The sequence below is a fragment of the Hylobates moloch genome, unplaced genomic scaffold (assembly GCF_009828535.3).
Source record: "Hylobates moloch isolate HMO894 unplaced genomic scaffold, HMol_V3 SCAFFOLD_3, whole genome shotgun sequence".
NCBI lineage: Eukaryota > Metazoa > Chordata > Mammalia > Primates > Hylobatidae > Hylobates > Hylobates moloch.
In genome coordinates this window covers 74,001,620-74,014,565 of record NW_026652278.1, presented here as the reverse complement: position 1 = coordinate 74,014,565, position 12,946 = coordinate 74,001,620, and the positions used below count along the sequence as shown (strand labels likewise).

At 44.1% G+C, this 12,946-nt stretch overlaps 1 long non-coding RNA gene across 1 annotated transcript; it reads left to right on the top strand.

The window, feature by feature from the left end:
• Positions 1-235: 235 nt before the first annotated feature.
• LOC131382947 (uncharacterized) lies at positions 236-4,377 on the top strand. The gene is made up of 3 exons (XR_009212576.1): positions 236-365; positions 3,047-3,085; positions 4,259-4,377. It is a non-coding gene; the product is annotated as an uncharacterized LOC131382947 (long non-coding RNA).
• Positions 4,378-12,946: the final 8,569 nt, after the last annotated feature.

Genomic DNA, 12,946 nt, shown 5'->3' with positions numbered 1-12,946 from the left:
ATCCTTAGGATCCAAGAGGAGCAGCCCATTTCCAGCCTCTTCTGAGGTCCAGCTGATTGGACTTTGAGTGGACGTTTGACCAGAGAGAATTAATCCAGAAGCCAGGCAGGTCCACTATCTCCTAGAGTTGGAACATAGAGTTCCAGGGTCCAGTGTTTCCAGGGCTGCACTGGTGAGGTAAGTAGACAGAACCTTCAGACTGGTCATGAGGATTCTTACATAACAGAGAAAAACAGAAGTCCCTGGAGCCTGAGGAGGTTGGGGCAGAGACAGGAGGGAGGCTGGGAGAGGGGCTGCCTGGGCTCCGGTCAGCTTCTCCCTTTGTGTCTTCACTGCCTTGAAAGTCCTGCCCTGGCTGCCGTCAGGTACCATCAGATATTTCTGCATCTATTTGACAAATCTTCCCTTTTTCTCAAGCTACTTTGCCAGGGCTCCTGTTCCAGGTCCCTGGCTGTCCTGTCCTTCACAACAGAGTCTGTGATCCCCCATAGGGGGCGTTGCAGAACAAGTTCTCACAATTGACCAGGGAGTTTACAGCCTTCCTTTTTTTTTTTTTTGAAACAGAGTCTTGCTCTGTCAACTGGACTGCAGTGCAGTGGCTGCAACCTCCGCCTCCTGGTTCAAGCGATTCTCCTGCCTCAGCCTCCTGAGTAGCTGGGATTACAGGTGCACACTACCACTCCAGGCTAATTTTTGTATTTTTTAGTAGAGACGGGGTTTCACCATGTTGGCCAGACTGGTCTTGAGCTCCTGACCTCAGGTTATCCGCCTGCCTCGGCCTCCCAAAGTGCTGGGATTACAGGCATGAGCCACCACGCCCGGCCCACAGCCTTCTTTTGTTCAATTGAGATATGATTCACATAACATATCACTCACCTTTTTAAAAGACATCATTTAGTGTTTTCTAGTGTATTCACAGAGTTGTGCAACCATTACCACTATCAAATTCCAGGACATTTTCATTACCCCAAAATGAAACCCCATACTCTCTAGTGGTCACTTGCCATTCTCCCTCCACCCTCCCCAGCCCCTGGCATCCAACAAACTGCTTTCTGTGTCTACAGATTTGCCTACTCTGGACATTCATATAAATAGAATCATACAAAATTTGACCTTTTAAGTATGGCCGTTTTCACTTACCATAACGTTTTCAAGGTTTATTTAGGTTGTAGCATGCATCAGTACTTTACTTTTTGTAATGGCTGAATAATGTTCACATTTTTTGTATCCATTCATCCATTGATGGATATCTGGGTTGTTTCCACTTTTTGTCTATTGTGAGTAGTGCTTCTATGAGCATTTGTGTACAACTATTTAAGTATCTGTTTGTTTTCAATCCTTTGGGTTATAGACTTGGAAGTGGGATTGCTGAGTCATGTGGTAATTCTATGTTTAACTCGTTGAGGAGCCACCAAAGTATTTTCTTTTTTAAAATTAAAAAAAATTTTTTTTTTTTTTTTGAGACAGAGTCTCCCTATGTCACCCAGGGTGAAGTGCAGTGGCACAATCTCAACTCACTCTAGTCTCCACCTCCAGGGTTCAAGTGATTCTCTTGCCTCAGGCTCCTGAATAGCTGGGATTACAGGCGCCTGCCAGCACATCTGGCTATTTTTTGTATTTTTTAGTGGAAATGGGGTTTCACCATGTTGGCCAGACTGGTCTCGAATTCCTGACCTCAAGCGATCTGCCTTCCTTGGCCTCCCAAAGTGCTGGGATTACAGGCGTGAGCCTCTGCTCCCAGCCCCAAACTGTTTTCTATAGTGGCTGCACCATTTTACATTTCTACCATCCATGTTTGAGGGTTCCAATTTCTCCACATCTTTGCCTATCTTAGTGGGTATGAAGTGGGATCTCACTGAGGTTTTGATTTGCATTTCCCAAATGACTAACAATATTGAGCATTTTCTCATGCACCTATTGGCCATTTGTGTGTCTTCTTTAAAGAAATGTTTATTTTCCCATTTTAAAAATTGGGTTATTTGATTTGTTTTCATTTGTTTTAATTTTTTAAATTTAATATTTATTTATTTATTTATTTATTTTGAGACTGAGTATGAAATTGGCTAATTTTTGTATTTTTGGTAAAGATGGGGTTTCACCATGTTGCCCAGACTAGTCTCAAACTCCTGGGCTCAAGCCTTGGCCTCCCAAAGTGGTGGGATTACAGGCATGAGCCACCGTGCCTGGCCTTCTTTGTTTTTGACAGAGGGTTTCCTCTGTCTCCCAGGGTGGAATCCAATAGCCTGATCATGGCTCACTGCTGCCTTGACCTCCCAGGCTCAAGTGATCCTCCCACCTCAGCCTCCCAAGTAGCTGAGACCACAGGTGCCCATCACTATGTCCAGATACTTTAAAAAAAATTTTTTTTGTAGAGAAAGGATCTCCCTATGTTGTCCAGGCTCATCTAGAACCCCTGGGCTCAAGCAATCCTATAGCCTTGGCCTCCCAAAAGTACTGGGATTACAGACATGAGTCACGACGTCCAGCCTTTTTTTTTTTTAATCAATGAGTTGTAGTAGCTTTTCTTATGTATTGTGGCTACAGGTCCCTTATCAGATATATGATTTGCAAATATTTTCTCCCATTCTGTGGGTTGCCCTTTCACCTCTTTGATAGTATCCTTTGAAGCACAAATGTTTTAATTATTCTGTTTATCCACTTTGTTGTTGTTGCTTGAGTTTTTGGTGTCATATCTAAGATATATGCCTTTTTCCTTAAGTTCAGATTCTTTCCGTCTGTTGAGTTCTGGATTCTGCCTGTTGTTTGCAAATGTCTTTTCTACCACTTGCATTTTGAACAAGCCTATCTGTCTCAGACTTGAAAAAAACAGAAGTCCCTGGAGCCTGAGGAGGTTGGGGCAGAGACAGGAGGGAGGCTGGGAGAGGGGCTGCCCAGGGACAATGATCAACTCTGAAAAAAAAACCAAGCCCACACTGTGCAATTAATTAGAACTTTTAATGATGAACACGATAATGACCCAGTGGTCACTAAGTCCTCCCTTGGGTGTAACCTCATATTGCAGAATAAATCCATTCTCTCTTCACAGGTTCTGAGGTGAACTTTGATGTGAAGGCCCCAGAGGATGGTAAGACCCTAGCACAATGGAGGGAGTCAAGAGTGGCTGCCCTGCTTGGAGCAAGACCACCAGTAGCAAGACAGTCCACTAAGCCTGGCTTCCCACCAAGCAAGGGTGGCACTTTGTCCTAGGGCAATGGTGGTGGCTGGGAGCTGGCACTGCCTCTCTCACTTCAAGGGAGAAAATGTACAGTCCCTGGGCAGGATCAAGTCCCTGTCACTATCAGGTCAGGCTGAGATAGTAACACAGGCAGGGCAGGCAGAAAACAGAGAACTGGGGAAGGCGGCTGCTCTGCTCCTGGTCTCCAGGGACACTCTGTGGGCTGTAGTGCTTTCTGGTCAGCCGACTTGGAGCTGACCGCTGTGGGAAGCTTGTCTCTGGGGATCTTCCCAGGCCAAACCAGGGCAAGCCAACCCCGAACCAAGCACATCTTCTGCCAGGAGACAGGGACCACAGCTGACCAGCCTCAGATTCCAGGCTGCCCACACCCATGGGCTTTGGCTGAACCCACAAGCACATTCAGATGGGTCATAGCTGTGAGAGCTCCCGCTGTGAGCCTGTACCCGGCTCCACAGCGCCCTCTGCCCTGGCCCTCAGCACTAGGCCTGGCACACTCTGGGTGTCTGGGTTGGTAACTCCACAGTCCAACGTCCGTGCTACCCTCCTAGGCCATGGAAAGAGTGTGGACTTTGCATGCTGGATTACCATTTAATCCAGGTGTGAATTGCGGCAAGTCACTTAACACCTGTGAATGTCTCTCCCACATCTGGTAAAATGAGGTGTCTGGTGTCATAGGGTGGCTGTGAGAACAAATGAGGTAGGGGATATGCATTAGTCAGAGAAATGGAGCCAATAGAATATGCGGATGCAGATATATAAGAGGGGATTTGTGATGAGAATTGGCTCACGTGATTATGAAAGCCAAGAAGCCCCATGCTGTGCCACTGCAAGCTGGAGAACCAGGGAAGCTGACAGTATAACTCTCAGTCGAAGACTAGAGGCCTGCGAATCTGCAGGAGGTGCAGGTTTAAGTCCTGAGTCTGAAGGCCCGAGAACCTGGAGCTCTAATGTCTGAGGGAAGAGGAAGGTAGAAGTCTCAGCTGCAGAAGAGAGAGTGAATTCCCCTTTAGTCCACCTTTTTGTTCTATTGGGCTCTCAGTGGATTAAATGATGTTCACACAGGTGTGGAGGATCTTCCTAACTCAGTCTACCGATTCCAGTGCTAATCTCTTCCAGAAACACCCCCGAGGACATACAGAAATAATGTTTTACCAGCTATCTGGGCATCCCTCAACCCAGCCAAGTTGATGCCTGAAATTAACCATCACAGTGTATAAGGGTCTAATGTAACACAGAACTGATAAAATGGGCTGATAAGTGGAAAATATTGTCATCATTAACCACAGAACCAATTTTCAGTCCTGATCTTCCTTTACCTGATGTCTTTCTGAATCTCTTCTTTAATCTCCTAAATTGGCATCTGTCAGCCCAGATCTTTCTCCTGAAGATTGACTACCCAGTTGGTCCCATACACATGAACCAGAAGTCTCAAGACATCCCAAACTCAGCACGCCCATACTGAACTCCTCATTTCCCCATGAAAACTTGCATGTCTTCCCACGTTTGCAGTCTCAGTACAGCCCCACCATCCAACCAGCGACCCAAGCCAGAAAGCTGGATGTCTTCCTAGAGCTTTGCTCTCCTGAATTCCCCATATCCATTCAATCATCAGACCCTCTTTAACATCTCCTGATTCTGCCCTCCCCTCTCTGCTCCTGTGGCTCATCCACAGCACAGGCCCCCATCAGAGCTCCTTGTATCTCTTGTGCCAACTCCAGTCAGCATTTTGCCTCCCTCACTCCCCCTAAACTGCTTTCTTCAAGGTCCCTTGTGACATCCATGATGCTGAATCCAAGAGTCTATTCCTGGTCCTCATCTTTCCTAACCCTTCAACAGCATTTGTCACAGTGGATGGCTCCCTCCTCCTGAGATACCTTGATCCCTTAGTCTCCAGAACACTTCCTTTGCCTGGTCTCTCTCAAAGTCCTCAAGCTGTTTCTTCTCAGGCTCTTTTGCTGGTTCACCCTTATCTCTCTAAGTCCTAAATATTGGCGTTCACTACTACTCAGTTCTTAACGTGTATTTTCTACCTATGCTCACTCCACGAGTGATCTCATCCTGTCCCAGGGATTTAAAGACCATCTATCTGTTAATGACTCCTAGCTCTAGTCCAGAACTCTCCCTTGAATTTTTGTATCTAATTGCCTGCTTGATATCTCAGTTAGGATGTCTAACAGTATCTCAAAGGAGCCGTATCCAAGACTGAGCTCCTAATCTTCCCTACAGACTTGCTCTCTGGCAATCCATCTTCCCCACTTCAGTTAATGACAGGTCTATTCTTCCAAATGCTTAGCTTTAAAAACCATTGGTGTTATCTATCATGCTCTATGAGAAATCTGTCAGGAAATCCTGTCAGCTCTACTTCTAGAACATATCCCGAATCCAACCATTTCTCACCACCTCACAGGCTACCCAGCTGTTTTCAGGCACCATCATCTCTTGCCTGGACTACCACAGTAGCTTCCAAAAGTGTCCATACTTTCACACTCGCTTGCTTCTAGTGTAAGTCAGATCCTGTCACTCTACTCTGAATCCTCCAATGCCTCCCCCTCTCCCTCTCTCTCTCAATAAAAGCCATGATCTTTACAGTGACCCACAAGGCTCTACATGTGCCCCCATTTCCTCTCTAAATCTTGTCACCTTCTACTCTCCCACAGATCACACTTAACAGCACATATTTTGAACTCAGAAGCTGTTAATTATAGAAATGTGCATTATCTGTCTCAACATCATTCTTCTTTTCCTATTAGAATAAGAACCCTGGTTGTTAGATGGATATATTTGACCTGGAACAAAAGTCTACCTCTCCCATATTCCCTTGCAATTAGGTATGGCCATGTGACTATGTTCTGGCCTCCAAGTTATCCTAGATATAATGGCTGGAGTTCCAACGCCATCTTGGACCATGAAGTGACTTTAAGGACAAAGCTAGTGCATAGGATATGGAGCAGAAAGCTTGGAACTTAAGGCCGGTCATGGTGGCTCACACCTGTAATCCCAGCACTTTACATGGTTGAGGCAGGTGGATTGCTTGAGCCAGGAGTTTCAGACCAGCCTGAGCAACATGGCAAAACCCATCTCTATCAATAATACAAAAAATTAGTCAGACATAGCTGTCAGACACATTAGTCAGACACATGCCTGTTGTCCCAGCTACTCAGGAGGCTGAGGTGGGAGAATCACTTGAGCCCAGGAAGTCCAGGCTGCAGTGAGCCGTGATTGTGCTACTGCAATCCAGCCTGAGTGACAGACTGAGAAAGAGAGAGAGAGAGAAAAAGAGAGAGGAAGAAAGAAAGAGAGAGAGAAAGAAATAAGAGAAAGAAAGAAGAGAAAGAAGAGAAGCTTAGAAATAGGGCCCCTGATGACACATGGAACTTTCACACTGGCACTAGAGGCCTATTTCTAGGTTGCTTTTATATTAGACAAAAAAAAGAAAAAAGATATAATTAGTTTGAGGTTTTCTCTGATATGCAAATGGACCTATTTATAATTGATAGGGGAGTTATAGTAGGCCCCTTCAAAAGATATCCACATCAAATCCCTGGAACCTCTCTGTCTGTCCTCAAATCCCTGGAAAGCTTCTTTGCACATATAATTAAGTTAAGGCTCTTAAGATGAGATTATCCTGGGTTATCTGGGTGGGCCCTAAACCCAATGACAAATGTCCTTTTAAAAGACTCATGGACACAGGAAGGGGAACATCACACTCCGGGGACTGTTGTGGGGTGGGGGGAGGGGGGAGGGACAGCATTAGGAGATACACCTAATGCTAAATGACGAGTTAATGGGTGCAGGAAATCAACATGGCACATGGATACATATGTAACAAACCTGCACATTGTGCACATGTACCCTAAAACCCTAAAGTATAATTAAAAAAAAAAATTATGGAAAAATAAAAAAAATTTAAAAAAATAAATTAAAAAAAAAAAAATACACAAAGGAGAACAGACATACAGAGGAAGAGGTGACGTGGCCACAGAGGCAGACTGATGAGGTCACAAGCCTGCATGTCAAGGATGTCAACAGCCACCAAGAAGCTAGAAGGGAAAAGGAATGGATTCTCCTCTGGAGCCTCTGCTGGGCAGCCCTGCCAACACCTTGGTTTCCATTTGTTATAGAAGCTACAGATCATCAATACAGGATTCACCAACACAAAGGTCATTGGAACAATGAAAGTGGATAAGGTACCTCTGAGAGATTTCAGTATCCTGAACAACCAACATTTAAGGCTTGGAAGAACAAGGCCTGCAAAGGGTATTGCCAGGCAGTGGTCAGAGAGGAGGAAACTGTGTTAGTCTGTTTGCATTGCTAAAAGGTAACACTAGGGACTGGGTAATTTGTAAAGAAAAGAGGTTTATTTGACTCACGGTTCTGCAGGCTGTACATGAAGCATAGGGCCAGCATCTGCTTCTGGTGGAGACTCAGGAAGCTCATAATTGTGGTGGAAGGCAAATGGGAGGCAGTGTGTCACACAGCAAGAGAGAGAACAAGAGGGAGCAAGAGATGGGGGAAGGTGCTAGGCTCTTTTAAAACACGATATCTCACGTAATTGAACTCACTCATTACTACAAGGATGGGACACAGCCATTCATGAGGGATTTGCTCCCATGATCCAAACACCTTCCACCAGGCCCTGCCTCCAACATAGGGGATTATATTTCAACATGCAATTTGGAGGGGACAAACATTCAAACTGTATCAGAGGCCAAGGCAGTTCCAGGCCAAGTGAACAGCAGTGTCAAATACTGCTCAGGTCAGGGCTGGTGTGGCCAGTGAACTGGGAAATTTAACATCAGAGTGGGCAATCTTGACTTTCCTCAAAGCATTCTCAGTGAAGTGGTAGGAGTAGGAGTGAGGTCCAGAAGATTTGGGGATGAGTGAGTGGCTGAGATGGGGAAACAGCAAGTGTAGAAAACTCATATAAGTTTGGTTGTGAAGTGACAGAAAGAGTAGCTAGAGAAGTGGAAGGATTTTTCTTAGCTGGTAGAGATCCAGGGATGCTCCATTGCTTATGAGGGGACAGGAAAGAGGGGAGGGTTGAAGATATGAGATGATTGACAGGGAAGAAAGCATTCCCAAACACAGAGGAGGTCCCCCAAAATGGATCCCGATACAGGTAAGTGGAAAGGTTTGTGGCAGAATGTTGAGAAACCATCCATTCAATGGCTTCTGTTTAGTCTCTGATATGAAAGACAAAGTCACCTGCCCAGATGGATGAAAAGATAGTGGGAAACAAAATTGTAAAAAAAAAAAAAAAGTGAAAAAGCTTTGAAATAGCCTTTGAGAAGCATGAAGAGAGAGCTGGAGGCTTGCTGAACTCTGCTGAGAGCCGGTAGAAGCTGGAGACCAATAATTTAATGGCCCCAGCCTGTGTGATTGTGCAAGGTTCTCCAGCAGCCCTTGACAGCCAAGGCCAGTGTGGAGAAGGCAGAGAATGGACGAATCTACACTGGACATTTTCCAGGCAAGTGGGCTGGCTCCTCTAGGCCAGGCCAATGGGACTAATGGGATGCTGACAAAAGAAATTGACAAAATGTACCAAGACATCTAAGGTAAATGAGAAAAAAAAATGTTTTTAAATAGAAATAAGAGGAGTTGGAAGGACTGGCATTATGATCAAAGAGAGATGTTTGCATTTTTCAGTGTCAGAGGTGGGGCAGTTCTGCATGTGGCCAGGAGTACTCTGAGGACTGGAGTACAGTGGAAGTAACAGTCCCTAGAGACGAGGTAGTTAAGGAACTAAGAGGGCAAAATGGTGATGAGTCATCATATAATTTATTGTCCGCTTTTGAAAGTGAAAGGAAGCATTATTAATTGATCATTCACCCCAGAATAACAGGCATGAGTCTGGACTGTCCTGAGCAAACCAAGACATATGGTAATCCTAATGCTTAGCCATTCGGGCTGATTGCAAGCCTCAAGGTGGAGAAAATGACAGTGCCTTCATGCAAAACTATAAGGGACTGACGGGGCTTGCAGGCAGTTGAGCGCAGAGTGTAGGAAGTGGCATGGCCAATGGCAAGAGGCTGGCCAAGCAGGGGTTCTACACAAGAGGGTGGAGGAGCTTAGGTAGGAAGCTTTGCTGGGGTGGGTGGAGGACATAGGTTCCATCTCCACATCTCTTGGGGGTTGTTAATCTGTAGAATGAGAGTTGCTCAACCTCATGCATGTGTCACACTTTTTCCTACTTTCCAAAGCACTTTTTTTTTTCCTAGCCTCCTAACATTCTTGAGCGTTATCTACTGTGCTTCCCATTTTCAGAAACCGAAACCAAGGCGGAGGATGGTTTAGGTGATGACCCAAGGCAAACTGAGGAAACTCCAGAAGTAGAGCTGCCAGACAAAATACAGGACACCTAGTTAAAATCTAATTTCAGATACACAACAAATAAGATTTTTTGTGTAAGAATCTCCCAAATATTGCATGGGACACATTTCTACCAAAATAAGTTATCCGTTGTTTATCTGAAACTCAAATTTAGCTGAGCATCCTTGTTTTTTGCTTTTTGATTTGTTGTTGTTGTTTTGCTAAATCTGGCAATCCAAAAAGAAAGGGGGCAGGCCAGAGTGGCTGAATAAATCAGAGAGCCTTCTTAGTAGCCTCGGAGGCTGAGAGGGCAAGGACAGGCTCAGGCGCTCTCAGCTACCCTCAGGCGTAGCTGAGAGAAGACCTGAATGGCTTTCTATTTTTTTTTTTTATGTTTTATTTTTATGACTTCATAGTTGGTGTTTGTATTTGTCAGGTACATGAGATATTTTGATACAGGCAAACAATGCATAATTATCACATCAGGGTAAAAAGGGTATGTATCCCCTCAAGCGTTTATCATTTCTTCATGTTACAAACCTTCCAATTATGTTCTTTTAGTTATTTTTAAATGTACAATAAATGGTTGTTGACTGTTGTCACTCTGTTGTTCTGTCATATACTAGATTTTATTCATTCTAACTATATTTTTGTACCAATTAACCATGTCCATTCCCCCTAGAATGGCTTTCTGCTCATGGCCACATCACTTGCAGGTGAGCAGATAGAGCCTCAGAGCCAACAACGAAAGTCCACATCCCCTATTTTAATTAGATCCTCATCCAGCCCTGGGAAGTAGGCACAGCATAGACCCCTATACTCAAAGGTTCCAGGAGAGATTTGCTGAGCTTCTAGAGTCAGAGCCCACCAAGGAAGGGGCCTTAGGGAAGGACGCCTGTTCATGCATAGTGGGTGAAGGTGCAAACCCTGGAGCCCACCCAGCAGGCCCCATGGAGCATGATGTCAAGACTGTGCCCTGGCACGGGATCAGCAAGATTGGCCTTCTCCCTAATAAAGCGGTAGGCAGGGTGCAAGGAGAGGGGAGTCATCACTGTGGAAGGAGGGAGAGGCAGGGAGAAGAGAAATGACCAAAGCTTAGGTCAGCTAGTAAATCATTAGCCTTCACCAGATCACAGAAGCTTGGTAGATCATTGCTATGGGATAATTAAATGAAATAAAAAACAGCCAAAATAGACCAGGCACGGTGGCTCACGCCTGTAATCTCAGCACTTTGGGAGGCTGAGGCAAGCAGATCACTTGAGGTCAGGAGTTCAAGACCAGCCTGGCCAACATGGTAAAATCCCGTCTCTACTAAAAACACAGAAATTAGCCAGGCGTGGTGGCATACACCTGTAGTCCCAGCTACTCAGGAGGCTGAGGCAGGAGAATCGCTTGAACTCAGGAGATGGAGGTTGCAGTGAGCCGAGATCACATTACTGCACTTCAGCCTGGGCTACAGAGAGAGACTCCATCTAGGGAAAAAAAAAAAATTAAAAAAAAAAACAGCAAAAATAAAATACAACAAAGTAAAATGAAATAACAAAACGAAAGCAGCCCTCAACCTTTTTGGCACCAAGGACCGATTTCATGGAAGACAGTTTTTCCAGGGACAGCACGGGTGATGGCGATGGTTTTGGGATGATTCAAGCACATTATTACATTTATTGTGTACTTTATTTCTATTACTATTACATTGTAAAATATAATGAAATAATTATAAAACTCACCATAATGTAGAATCAGCAGGAGTCCTGAGCTTGTTTTTTTTTGGTTGTTTTTTGTTTGTTTGGTTTTTTTTGCTATTAGACGGTCCCATCTGGATGTGGGATATGATAAGGTTTTTCTTCAAATAATCTGATCAATTTTTTATTTTTTAATTCATATATTCCTAACATGGGGGTGATAGGAGACAGTTGCAGATCATCAGGCATTAGATTCTCGTAAGAAGCCTGCAACCTAGATCCCTCGCATGTGCAGTTTACGAGAGGGTTTGTGCTACTATGATAATCTAATGCTGCCACTGATCTGACAGGAGGCAGAGCTGAGCAGTAATGAGAGTGATGGGGAGCCACTGTAAATACAGATGAAGCTTTGCTTGCTCTCCTGCCACTCACTTCTTGCTGTGCAGCCCGGTTGCTAACAAGCTATGGATTGGTACTGGTCCATGGCCTAGGGGCTGGCGCCTCTGGCTTAAGAAATACATAGTATATCATGATCAGGCATACTAAATATGTATACAAGTGAATGTCTTTTTTTAAATGATACAAAAGTATCACAAACAATACTTGTGTGATGTATTCTGATAGACTCAATTCTTCCATTTAATTCAAATAAAAATCTGATCATGACCCATTAAGTTGATTTCACAACCCACTAATCAGTCATAACCTACAGATTGCACTGCTTTAAAGATACTATTCTCGCTGTTGGGTGTAAAATACATTGTGGGGGTCGTGGGGGTAGGCAAGAGAAGAGGCAGGAAGCTCAGTGAGGAGGATATTGCACAAACTCAGGCACAAGCAGATAGCAGATTGGAGCAGGATGTTGGTGGTGGGGGCAGAGGCCGGTGGGCACTCTGTGTTTTAGAAGCAGAATGTACAGGACTTATTAATGAATTAGATGAGCAAGAAGGAGGAATTAGTGATGACTTCGTTTTTGGTTGATTACTGACATGGATTAGCCTGGGGAAAGGAGCAGATTTGCAGGTAATTGAGAGTTCTATTTGGGCTGTGTCCATTTCAATGCAATCTCACCCATTTTAATTGTTCCTGCTCTAGTCTTAGAGTCAGCTGGAGATAAGTACATAGCAGGTAGAGAAAAACCCCACAGTGAACTGTTAAGGAAAATAGAAAACTTAGTTAACAACTACTCAGGGCTTACTCTGTATCAGGCAGTGTTAAAAGCATTACACATATTCATTTAATTCTCAGGATAATGCCATGAAATAGGTGCTATCGTTGTCCATGTTTTACAGAAGAAGCACAGAAAGGTTACTTTCCTTGTCTTCAGTCACATAGCAAATACATGAGCTGAGATGTGAACCAAGTCTGCCTGATGACAAAATGATATTGCTCTATCCGGGAAAGAGGTATTCAATCTCTTGGAGTACAGTGAATCTTTTTTTTATGAATTTTGACTTGGAAAGATGTTCACATTATATTGCAGAGTTGAAACACCAAAGCAGGATTCAAAACAGAAACAGCAGCTTCTGATCTGTTTTTACAGTGAAAGTTAAAAACATGTCTATGCATAGATAAAAGACAAGAATTATGTATATTACAAAATTAACACAAGTTCTTACTAACTGATGGGATTACAGATAGCTTAAATGTTTGACAGTGATCATATACAGCCATTGTAAAATAATATATTTTAAAATAGAGAAAGAAATGGAAACAGCGTTCGGCATGTCTAGCCTGTCTGTGACACAGACTCATGGCA